The 11,637-nt window shown below is 59.4% G+C and overlaps 1 protein-coding gene across 2 annotated transcripts in view; it reads left to right on the top strand.

Moving 5' to 3' along the window:
* The first annotated feature begins 920 nt into the window (after positions 1-920).
* Positions 921-11,637, top strand: part of FAM163B (family with sequence similarity 163 member B) — a 31,994-nt gene continuing 21,277 nt past the window's right edge. Inside the window, exon 1 of one of the 2 annotated variants that reach the window (XM_059073315.2) lies at positions 921-1,178. The gene's annotated coding sequence lies outside the window, so the exon portion shown is untranslated. The remainder of the gene's footprint in view (positions 1,179-11,637) is intronic. The other variant, XM_067040342.1, reaches the window with a different exon arrangement.

Below are 11,637 nucleotides of genomic sequence, written 5' to 3'. Positions count from 1 at the left end.
CGTTCAAACCGTGCTTTCAGTGGGCTGGCATGGTTTTTATTGCGTAACATGTTTTGATTCAAAGCCCTTTTAATTCCAGAACTTTCTCAGTTCAGGGTCCCTGTGGTTGCAGCCTCCACTTGAAGGTCTGTGAGGACAGAGGTCACGGAGCACTCATTTCAGGCGGAAGGACCTTCCGTCAGAAAGTTCTCCCTGGTACCCAGGCCAAATCCGCCTCGCTTTCACTTCCGTCCATTGGTCCTAAGTCTGTGCTTTGAAGTCCCTAGGAAGAAGTCTACTCCCTTCCTTTATGGATGCCCTAAGAGGTCCAAAGGCAGCTACCAAGCCCCCAACGCTGGCCAGCCCAGCCCAGAAGCAGCACTGCCCCGTTCCCTCACTTGCTCCGTGGCTGCTAAACAAGAAAATGGTGGTGGGGGGGCATCATGATAAAGGCAAGCATTTACTAAGCACTCATTGTGTGCCAAGCCCCTAGACGTCGTTGAACTTCACCCTCAGACCAACCTTACAGGCACTGCTCTTAGGCGCATTTTGAAGATGCGAACCAGAGGCGTCCTGAGTAAGGACTTGCCCCAAGGTTGCACTGTTGGTAAACAGCAGCTTCGGCCTGACTCCAAATCCCAACGCGGTGGAGACGGGGAGCGCCAGGAAAGCAGGCTAAGAGCAACGGGAGCCCCGCGGGGCGGGGGGCGGGAGTGGGGTCGCCCCCGGGCGGGGGCGGGAGGTCGCGAGCCTCGGCCCTGAGCGGACGAGCCGTCAGCACCAGGGACAGCTCCCGGGCCGCTCCCCGCAGCCCCCGACGACGGCGCGCGCGGGGCCGGCGGCGCGCTTCCCGCCCCGCTCGGGCGCGCGCCCTCCCCGCCTGCGCGCGCGCCCCGCGCCCGGGACTGGGCTGGAGCCGCGCGCGTGCCGCTCGCCGGGAGCCTGCCTGGGCGTCCGGAGCCGCGGCGCAGGCGGCGCTGGCAGGGGGCTCCCGCCCGGGCACGCAGCCGCCTCCCGCGGACCTCCGGGGCCTCTCCAGCGCCCGCCTCGCCCTCCGGGCCCCAGGAGGCGCCGCAGCCGTGGCCTGGGCGTGAGCGGCCGCTACTAGCTGCGCCCGGCCTGGGACGGACGCCGGACCGCCCCGTCACGTGCGCCCAAGTCCTCGGCCGGCCGGGGCAGCGCCGTTCCCATGGTTCAAGGTAAGGGCCGAGCGGGCGCGCGGGTCACGGGGCGTGGGGGCGGAGGACGCAAGCGGGGAAGCTCCGGCTCAGCGCCCGCCTCGTCTGGAGCGCCCACCGCAGCCTGCCTGGGCTGCCTTGCGCCAGGTCTCCGTCCCAGGCAGCTGCCGGAGCCCGGGAAGCCCGTCCCATCTCCGGCCGCCCGCAAAGTACGCCCCTGTCGAGGAGGCTGTGGACAGAGACCGAAGTGGGCAGTGAGGGCCTGAGGGAAAGGCAGGGGCACCCACTGTGCCGAGGGATGCCTCGTCTCTCTCCCGGCCAGGGAGGAGGGATGTTGGAGAGGGAAAGTTTCCAAGAGGTGCCTGGCCCCCATTCTCTCTGCTGCCGGGGGCTGAGACCTTTCTTTACCGAGATTTGCCTTCTGCAAGACACCATGCTGGGTGCTGGACCTGCGGTATCATCCATTCAATGCACCCGCCCATGAGGAGGGGGCCATTGGCCCTATTTGACAGATGAGGAAACTGAGGCTCAGGGAAGTTTAGTCACTTGCCCAAGGTCACACAGCCAGTGAGTGGTAGAGCTGGCCTCAGACCTGCCAGCCTCTGTCATTGCCACCTGCCTCACCCCCATCGTTGTCTGTTTGAAATCTCAGCTTAAGTGGGGGAGGGGAGCACCAGACTGGCGTTTGGGTTTTTCCAGTCGGGGATGGAAAGACTCTCCAAACACCAAAAATCTAGGAGAGGTGTCCTGTCCACGCCCCGGCTCTGCCACTTCACCCCACTCCATGTCTGGCACTCCCAAGGCCAAGGACCGCGTGGCAGGAGGAGCCCTGCCAGTGCGTGCAGCCCCCCGCAGCTCTGAGGCTAATAGCGTCTTGAGGGTAGACTTCACTGACCCTTCTAGAAGATAAGGGGGCGTCCCGGAGGCCACGGCCCCAACATGCCCCCTTGCACGTTCCCCAGGAAGCTGGCTCAGGAATGCCAGAAGGGATACCCTGCCAGCCTTCCTCCAGCGATCCCCTCCACTCAGGCCAGGCCGGGCTTCCGGGGGGCTTCCAGGAACATTGAGAACTTCCAACCCCCAAAAGTTCGGGCTTGCCAGGAAAGCACAGATGCCCATCTTCCCACCTTCCCCCTTTCCTGGCGGCATTGAGGATGGAGTCTAGGTGACCAGAGCTCTTCTCATCTAAGCAGGTGGGTGCAAGCGCCTCCGGTGCCGGGGGAGAGGTTGTTTAACCCTATGTGCACTGACCACAAGCTTTCTAAAGAAGCTTGCGTGCTGGGAACTTGTGAAAGAGCTGTCTTGCTCCTGACGCTGGGGCTCAAGGCAATGTGGGGTTCTCTCCATTCATTCTTTTACTTGGCAGTGGCTTGTTAAGCACCTGCAGAACAGGATGAAAAAGACAGGGTGATCCTCTTGCTGAGTTCTGGTCTTCACATTGACTGCGTTTCCAGCAGGGCTGACTGGTCCGGATTCACTTGGAAAGCTTGGAAGTGGCTGCCCGAAGGGGTCGGGGTCTGAAAAGGATCCGCAGGCTCTCCCAGCCTTGGTGCCCCAGGGGTGCACAGGAGTCAGGGTGGGGAGCTCTGGGGAGCCTTGCTGGCCTCTCTGGAGGGAGCCGACGCTCTGCCCCCGGCTCTGGCACACGGAAGGGTTGCAGCTTCTCCATCTTTGCCTCTCCAGCATGAGAAGGGGAGAGCGCACATCCCAGAGCCCCCACCCCAGGCTCCAAGGCTTTGAGCCCCAGACACGTTGCTTATGCCAGCACGATGGTCCAACATGAATAAGGGCGCTCGGGCCAAAGGTAGGCACGGCTGGTGGAACCAAGACTTATCTGCCGAGTTCTGTCCACCTTTCTGTGCGACCTTGCACAAGTCACCCCCCCCCCGTCTGGACCTCAGTTTCCATCTGTGACACGATGGGGTGAATCATGTAATGTCCCCCGTGGGCCACTGCAGTGCTGTTCATCTAAGGCCCGAATGGAGTGCGTAAAGCCTGGCAGGAGCTGCAGTGTTGGCAGAGTTTGCAGGTTTTCAGGGGTTTTGAAATCTCAGGGCTGACGGGAGCCCAAGCCCCCAGTCCCACCAGCTCCGCTTCCCACTCCAGGGAGGGCCGCAGCCTTGCATGTGTGGGGGCTGGTTGTAAATTGCTGACCCCCGGTGCTGGTTCTGGGTGGGCTACACAGCCCCGGGACCCGCTCCTGCAGAGCGGCTCTGGGGTCCTGCCACGTGGGCCTGCACCGTGGAGTTGTGGCACTGGGACCCGCAAGGAATCATTACGGCGCTCGGGAGGGGCGAGGGGCCAGGCGGAGCTGCAGGGGAGATTTATTACGGCTCAGTAGCCGGGCAGGAGGCAAAGCAGAGTGGCAGCTGGCCCTCGTCCCGTCCTCCACGCAGCTCCCAGCCCCGCGACTCTCTCCAGAGTAGCAAGTCCACGTCCTGTGTATCAGTAAAAAGGCAATTTGTGTGGCAGGGAGAGGGGGTTCCGGGCTACCCTGGGCAAATCACTCAGCCTCCTCCCGTGCAAGAAAGGGGGTGCTTCTCCCTTCCCCACTGGCATATGGGGGAAAACTGAGAGTCCCGGCCGGCGGCATTGGCACCCGGTGTCTGTTCCGGGGTCTGCTCCACCGAGGCCACGGCGGCTGGGCTTCTCAGCCTGGCTCTGCTGCTTTCCTCGGCACTGGCTTTCCTGGCGGTGTGTCGGTCCCTTTGGATTTGCTCCAGAGGGGATCTGACAAGCCCAGAATCTTCGGCGTCTGCCAGCTCCTCTACTTCCACTATTGAGCAGAGAGGCTCCTGGGTACAGAGTGCGCACTTGTTTCTCTTTGCAAAGCTCTTTGTTCCCTTCGGAATCAGGTCTCCTCCCTGAACAGGCTCGAGCTGGTGAACCCTCCCCTGGGTCTTGGCCCCGCCCCCCTGCTGGGGTCTTCCTGGGGATGGAGGGTGCTGCAAGGGGACACTCTCCGGTGGATGGGCCAGCTTGTCCTGGGTGGAGGGTGAACAGGGGCCCCGAACTCAGACGGAGGCTTGGGTTCCAAGCCCAGTGTTGCTGCCTCCTGGCCACGGGACCCTGGGCCTTTGGCTGTTGGGCTGTGAAGTGGAGACCGCGGCCCCTTCTTCCCTGGGGGCCTTGGAGGATTAAATACACAATCCTGGTGAGAGCCCTGGGACCTTGGAAGTGGGGAGCAGGTGGGGGTCAGATCAGGCAAGGCTTGTGAGCCCGGCTCTCTGGGTGGGCTTCCTCCGGGGTCCCCAGGAACCACAGGCAGCGAGAGCCTGGGAGGACCTCGGCCAGATATGGCCTTTAGAGGATGCTCCCAGAGTGCAACGTGGAGGATACCTTGGAGAAGGTGAGGCTGGAAGCATGGAGCATTGCGGGGAGACCGCTGCATCCAGACGGAAGGGAAACAAGGGAGGCCCGGACCAGGAGAGTGAGAAGGGGGCGGATGTCAAGCTCAGCCCTCCCAGGTTGCAGAGGTGGGAGGGGGCTGGGCCAGCTGGGAGACCCAGGTGGAGGCTGATCAGCGACCTGAGCAGTGGCCCCAGAACAAGTCAGGCTCCCGGAGCTGCGGCCTGGCCTGCCACATCCCCTGACCACTGAGGACAGGTGGGCAGTGCGGCCGAGTGGATAAGAGCACAGCCTTTGGGGCTGACCGGAGGGAGCTGTGTTTGTGTCCTTAGTGAAGTTACTTAGTCTCTGTGGACCCCAGGTTCTTCATTGGTAAAATGACAAGAATAACATCCACCTCATAGGATGTTCCAGCCGATCGGGCAGGGCAGTGTCCGTGCAGTGCTGAGCCTGAGCCATGACCTCGCTTCTGGGCCAGGTCTACCCCAGGGCAGCCTCCACTCGTCCTCACTTGCGGGCTTGGCCACAGGCCGGCCTGGGGGCTGCCCCTGACACGCGGGCAGACCCTACACCGGGGCCACTCTGGCTCCCGGACCGCCACCTGCATCTCGAGTCTTCCCGACCAGGCCCACGGCTTATGCACGCACGGCGGTGGCGAAGGTGGCCCCTCGGGGCACTGCCAGGCTGCTCCCGTCTAGCAGCTGGGCCTGGGAAAGAGTCTTCTCTCTATTGTCATTGTCTTTATGGTGATTTGCCGTATTTAGTCGCACGTACTGTACGAGCATAGATGCGCAGCAGCGGTCCCCCACAGAGCAGCGGCCTCCGCACCCCTGGCAGATATTCTCAGGCCCCTCCAGACCTGCTTTAAAAGCTCCCTGGGTGATTCTCCTGTTCAGCGGAGTTTGAATCACACTGTTCTAGAAAACATGCCCTACGCCCAAACAGAAAAAGGGCTCTACCCGCGGAAAGCTATCGTGGGTGAGTGTCTCCTCTATGCTACTCAAATTATTAATGGATCTATATTCATTTAAATCTACATTAAAAGGTTTTTACATAAAATAAATGCAGGCCTGCTGTAAAAGAAAAACCAAGACAACCAGCTTTGTTTGTCTGTCACGACGTAAAAGCCCCCGTTTCCAGCTGCAGCCCACACGCCTGTCTTGTCAGTCATTTGCTGTGGCCACACGGGGCGTCACCGAGGGCTCTTCCTCCCTCGTCCTTTTAAGCACCCCGTTCTCTCATTTATTTACCTGGACCCGTGTTAGTAAACAGGTATGTAGGTCATCCGGGATTTCTGCGCTGTGTAGTTTTGGCAGATTTGTTCAGTGACGTGATCCCTACAGGGAAGGATCTCGTGGCCGGGGATGGGGGGTGGGGCGGGGGGACACGCGGGCGTGACTAGAACGAGATGGCAAGGCAAGGGCAGTTCTCGGTGGATTGTAACCTGGGTGCGAGGCGGCAGGTGTCCCAGGTGCAGAGGGAGGTACCCCGTGGGCCAGAGCAGTCAGGGAAGGCTTCCTGGAGGTGGAATTTGCACTAAGCCCTGAGGCACGCGTATGAAGTGGGGAGGAGCGGTGGAGAGATGGGACGTTGCTGCCGTCACGGGGACGCAGGGGCACCGTCTGTTGACTTTGGCTGGTAATCGGTGACCCACTGAAGATGCCCCGGCTTTCCTCATCTCTCTCCTGCCCGTGAGAACCAGCCGGGCTGCTTCCCGGTGGTCTCGCCGCCTCTGGGCGCTCAGATCTGATCTGTGATTGAGGTCGGCTTCCCCACTCGGGGCCCCTCTGTCATCCTCTGGTCTCTCTGCCAGGCTTAAAAAGGCTCACCTCCGCCACCTGTGCTGAGGGGATTTTGCTGCGCTCAAAGGAAGGACCCAGTGCAGAGCCCCCGCCCCCGCCCCGGGGCCCAGCCGTGCCAGACGGGTTTGCAGCTGCTGCCAACGCGTCCCCTAGTGTTCGCTGGTATTATTTTGCCAAGCGTGATAGGAGGCAGGAAAGCCCGGGGCTGCGGCGGGGACCACGGGGAATGTGTCTGACCCAGCAGAGGAGGGAGGCGGCCAGGGAAGCATCGTTAGTTTATCCGCAACACTGTCGAGGGCCTCACCTTGCAGCGTGAAGAGCCACGTTTTACATCCTGTCTTCCAAATTCTTCCGCTGGGCGTTGGCACATGACCCTCCCTCCGTACGTACATTCAGGGACTCTCTCCTAAGACAAACTAAAAATGCTTCCTTTTCCAGTTCGAGGCGAGCCCGCGATCCATCACCCACCCCAGCCTTTCTTTGCAAGGGGCCCTCCCGCCCCTCCGGCCACTGCTCCCGGAGCCCAGCAGAGCCGCCGGCTTAGAGAAGAACCCACATTTAGAGCGAGAAAGCACATGTCTTTTCCTGCCAGGGTTTCCCCTCGCAACACTGCAAAGCCAGTCACGGCTTTGAGAGGGCCGATCCCAAGATATGATGATCCAATTCTGGTCTGAAGGAGGACGGTGAAAAAAGGCTTATATTTCACCGGAAAAGAATAGCAGCCTCTCTTTTGTCGACTTGTGAGCTTCTAGTATGTACCTGTGTTTGGGGTTTGTTTGGTTAAAACCCTCGTCGTGCAGCAGGTTCCTGGCTCAGTGCGAACCCACTGACAAAATTAAAACTAGAGTCAACTTTAAGTGTGCCTTCACGGAACTTCCCACACGAGCATTCCCTCTAATTACTAAACAGATTTCTATTTCCAAAAAGTATTCTGTTTTACGACATGGTGTCTTGAATGATCACTTTTGCGGTGGTTTTTTTTTTAGCAGCCCTGGGCTGGTGTTTTGTTTTTTGCCGTCCGCCCTTTTCTTCCCAGGATCACCCACGTCCGTACAATGAGACGTGAGGGGGGGAGGGAGGGGAGGGCGAGGAGGAGGGCGTCGGCGGAGGCGGACAGGGGGCCAGCAGGGCTGCAGATCCAGCGGGAGGCGCCGGACAGGCACACGGGTCAGGAGCCCGCAGCTCAGCCCAGCCCCCGGCAGGGGCTCCTCCCGGCTGGTGACCTTAGGCCCGCGATTGAACCTCTCTGTGACCCGGTCTCCTGGTCCTCACAGACGGGGATGGTCGTACCCCTCTCGTCGTGAGCATTCGCCATCGCCCAGCTAAGACCCCGCACACCCAGAGGAGCAGGACGAACGCGACCTGGGGCTACATTCTGGGGTCTCTGGGCCTGGTGGCTGGAGGCTGTGGAGTGGTGGTCGCGCGGGAACTCGGGTTTTCCGCTGTCGTGGGCGGCTGGGGACCCTGCTGAAAAGCCATCCCCACTGAGGCTGGATCCCAGACCCCTGGTATGGTCCAGGGGGCCCTGCAGGGAACAGAGCCTGCCAGCCCCCACCCCCAGCCTCACCACTCGCCTCTCTCCCCTGCCCTGCTTACTTCCAATTCTGGAACGCTCGAGACGCCTCATCCCTGGGGGTCCTCCCACCTCCTCACCTCCCGGCCTGAAAGATCCCTCCGGGCTAGTACGGGTCTGCCCTTCGGGGAAGCATCCCTGGCCTCACACCACCTCGCGAGGAGGTCGGGCCCCGGGCGCGCTCTCAGCCCGTCCACACCCAGCTCTGTGGCGCGCTCCCACCGGCCTCCCTCCGTACACGGCCTGGGAGCCCGTCGAGGAGGGTAGCTGTCGGTCTGGCTCATCAGGAGCCCAGGGCTGGCTCGGGGCCGGCACCAGGTAGCGGCACTTGTAGATTGTTTGGTCGGACGGCTGGATATTTCTGTGCCGTTCGGAGGGCCAACCTCACCTGCTGGGAGGCCGGTGGCCTCCGCCCGGCTCTCCCTGGCCTGAGAACCCCCACGTTCCGAGCCAGAAACGGCGTCTCTATTCCCATCCGGGTCTCCCTTCCAGACAGTCCAAACCTGTTCAGGAAAGGAGGGGCTCAGGGGGTCCCAGAGGTGGGAAATCCGCCAGCGGGGCAGGAGCGCGGCCAGTGCCCGGGGGCCCGGGCGTCAGCGCGGTCTCTTCCGGGCGGCGTCGAATGTCGCCGTCAGGTGGAGTGTTGGTTGGCGGTTCTGGACCTGGCGGCTCACTCGCTCGGACCTCGGCTCCTGGCCAGGCCCGCAGATGAAAGCTCTGCTACTCTCCATTGACAGCGACTCCCGGTTGTGAAACAATCATTTAACCTGCAAGACGGGCCCTTGCAACAACACGCCCACACTTGCTTAAAAATGGCCGAGCCCAATTTTTTTTTAAAGGAAAATAGATGTAAACAGATCGCTCCGGGCAGGGCCTCTGCTGGAGCCAGGGCCACGGAAGGGTGTCCAGGGCGGCCGAGTTGCCCCCGGAAGCTTGGAAGGGAGTCTCCGGGTCAGCTGCGACGGCCGAGGCTGGGAAGAGGGCTCGTAGCAAGTCTGCAGCCTTGGTGCCTGCAGACCCAGCAGGCAGTCGACGAAGGAAGAGGTGAGGGAGTGGGTGAGGGGTGAGGAGCGGGCCAGGGGCTGACCGCTGCCCTTTGAGGCCTCTGCCCCCGGAATGAAGGTGCACAGGCAGGTAGGCTTGTACTTGGGACAGAACCTGGGGCGACTCCAGGATGGAGCAGAGGGCTTGGGAGTCGGCCGCGAGTCAGACGTGGCGCTGCCCCCCTCCGCTCCCTAGGGAGGGTTGGAGATCTGGCTGCTCGCGTTGGCCATCGTGGGTGCGTTGTGATTTCAAGACGACAGAGGTTCCCTTATCGTTCACCCAGCAGGTGATTAGGCCAGGTAACGTGCAAAGTCCCTTCTGAACGGGAGAAAAAAGGCGGAGGATTCAGATTCTAAGCATCCGTCGCTCGGGTGTCCCGATCCTCTAGGGCTCCGGGACGCGGGGGCTCAGATTCTGGGAGTCCCTGATTCCACCACCTTAGATCGACCTCTCCCCCACCCGCGCCGCGGGTTCCCTGGCTGTCCGCCCACCCTTTCACCCCTGCCCCCCACCTTCCTCCAGCCCCACCCCTGCTGCAGGCCCTCCCTAAAGCCGCAGGGCAGAACCTGGGCCTGATCTAAATGAGCTGCACCGATCTCACGCGAGGCCGGGGTCAGGCGGGTCCCTGGTAGGTGCCAGGTCCCCGGAACTTAAAGGGTGTGTCCAGAGAGGGCGGGGGTAGCGCACCCCTCCACCGCCGCCGGAAGGTCCGGTCATTGTCTTGGGAACAACCAGGTGGCTTGATTCACCTCTGACCCTGTTCATCTCCTCTTCATTCACCATTAGCACCACGAACGCACACACACACACACACACACACACACACACACACACACACACGAACACACACACATGCATACACACACGTGTATATACATAACACACACAGATACGCATGTACACACAGACACATACATTCACACACATATACATGTACACACGCACATACCCCCATATACATACATGTCCATGCATACATAGACACAACACATATACACATGCACATGCACGCAGAACACACATATACGCATACATGCATCCACAGATACATGCACAGATACACACATGTACACACAGACACATACACACAGATGTACACATATACCATCGCCCCCTGCCACACACACAGCCCTGGGGTGAGGTGACACCGCCTGGATTCAGCAGGAAGAGCTGTGGCCCCGGCCCCTCCGTCCGCTCTGGGCTGTGTCTCCAGGGGCGGGAATTCAGGGCCACCCAGGGTGTGCTGAGCGGTGACACAGAAAGGCATCCTGGGAGTTGACAAGTTAACCAGCAGCCCAGGCCTTCATTTCACTGACTGTAGTTGCCTGGGTGATCCAACCCCTGGTCTTCTGTGCCCCCATGTGGATAAGGGGACAGTCCTGTCTTCCTAACCCACAGGGCTGCTTGCCCTCGGGAGATGCTGTACCTGAAAACTCAGCTTAAGACCCAGGTGTTATTCTAATGAGCCGCTGAAATCAGTGCCGGGCGAGGGTGGGGAGAGGCAGTGACGTTCTCACTCGCTCCCTGCTTGCCTCCTTCCCTCCAGTCCAGCAGCCAGGCACCTGGTTCCTGGGCAGAAATTGGGCAAGTGCCCTAATACGCTGGGTTAAGTGGAGCCCCACCTCCTCACCTCAGTGCACGCAGCTTGCAGTGGTAGCCATGGAAACTTCCTGTAACCTTGCGAACAGCTAAAATTTATATACTTTTTGGTTGGTTGTTTTTACAAACATGATACAGATTTCTTTTGTATTTTTACACTCCCGTAGGGATAAGTGAGGGGAATGCAAAGTACAAGGTTGTCGTGCAAAACATGCCTCACACCCCCTCCCCCTGTGCTCACTTAGCAGGACCTGGGTCCGAGAAATTGGGGTCCTCAGTAGGGAGAGCCCCTGAAGGGCCACTGCTCCCTCCACATGGGCCTCCCCCAAGACAAGCCAGACTCCACCCAGTCACCCATGAGCAGAGAACTTCCCACATGGCCCCCCAACCCACTGCTCAGGTAGGGCCCCCGGGGACCCAAACCCAGTGAGAAAATAAGACTCCTCCAGTAATAGGTCCAGATAGGGTACATACCCTGGCAAGGAGCTGAGCCAGGGGCCCTGCCTTCCGGGGCATCATAGTCAAGAAGGGGGAACAATACTGATACTGTCTTTTATTTCATCTTAATTTCAGAAAGATTTTTGGCTGGATAGAACATTCTAGTTTGGTGTGCCTTCTTTCAGTCTCCTGGCTTTCATCGTTTCCAGTGCAAAGTCAGCCGCCCTTCTTATCTCTGTTCCTCTACATGGCACGTGACTTTTTCTCTAAGATTTTGTCTTTATCGCTGGTATTAAGGAATTGGATTATAATGTTCCTTGGTGTCGTTTTCTTCGTGCTTCTTGTGTTTGTGTTTCATTGACTGTTTGGATCTGTAGGTCCATAGATTTTTCACTCAGTTTGGAAATTTTTCATCCAGTACTTCTTCTACTCATTTTTCTGCATATCCCCCTTCCTTTGGGGGTCCCCGTTACACATATATGAGGTCACTTGAAGTTTCCCACATCTCACTGAAGCTCTGTTTACTTATTTATGTTTTGTCTTTTGTCTCTGTGTTCATTTTGGAAAGTTTCTATTGCTGTCTTTAAGTTCACCTATCTTTTCTTCTTCAATATCTAATTTGATGTTAACCCCATCCAGTGTATTTTTCATCTTAGCCATTGTAGCTTTTTTATCT

This window comes from Kogia breviceps, chromosome 8 (genome assembly GCF_026419965.1).
Source record: "Kogia breviceps isolate mKogBre1 chromosome 8, mKogBre1 haplotype 1, whole genome shotgun sequence".
NCBI lineage: Eukaryota > Metazoa > Chordata > Mammalia > Artiodactyla > Physeteridae > Kogia > Kogia breviceps.
The sequence above is the reverse complement of the archived record's forward strand: the minus strand, read 5'-3'. Positions and strand labels throughout refer to the sequence as shown.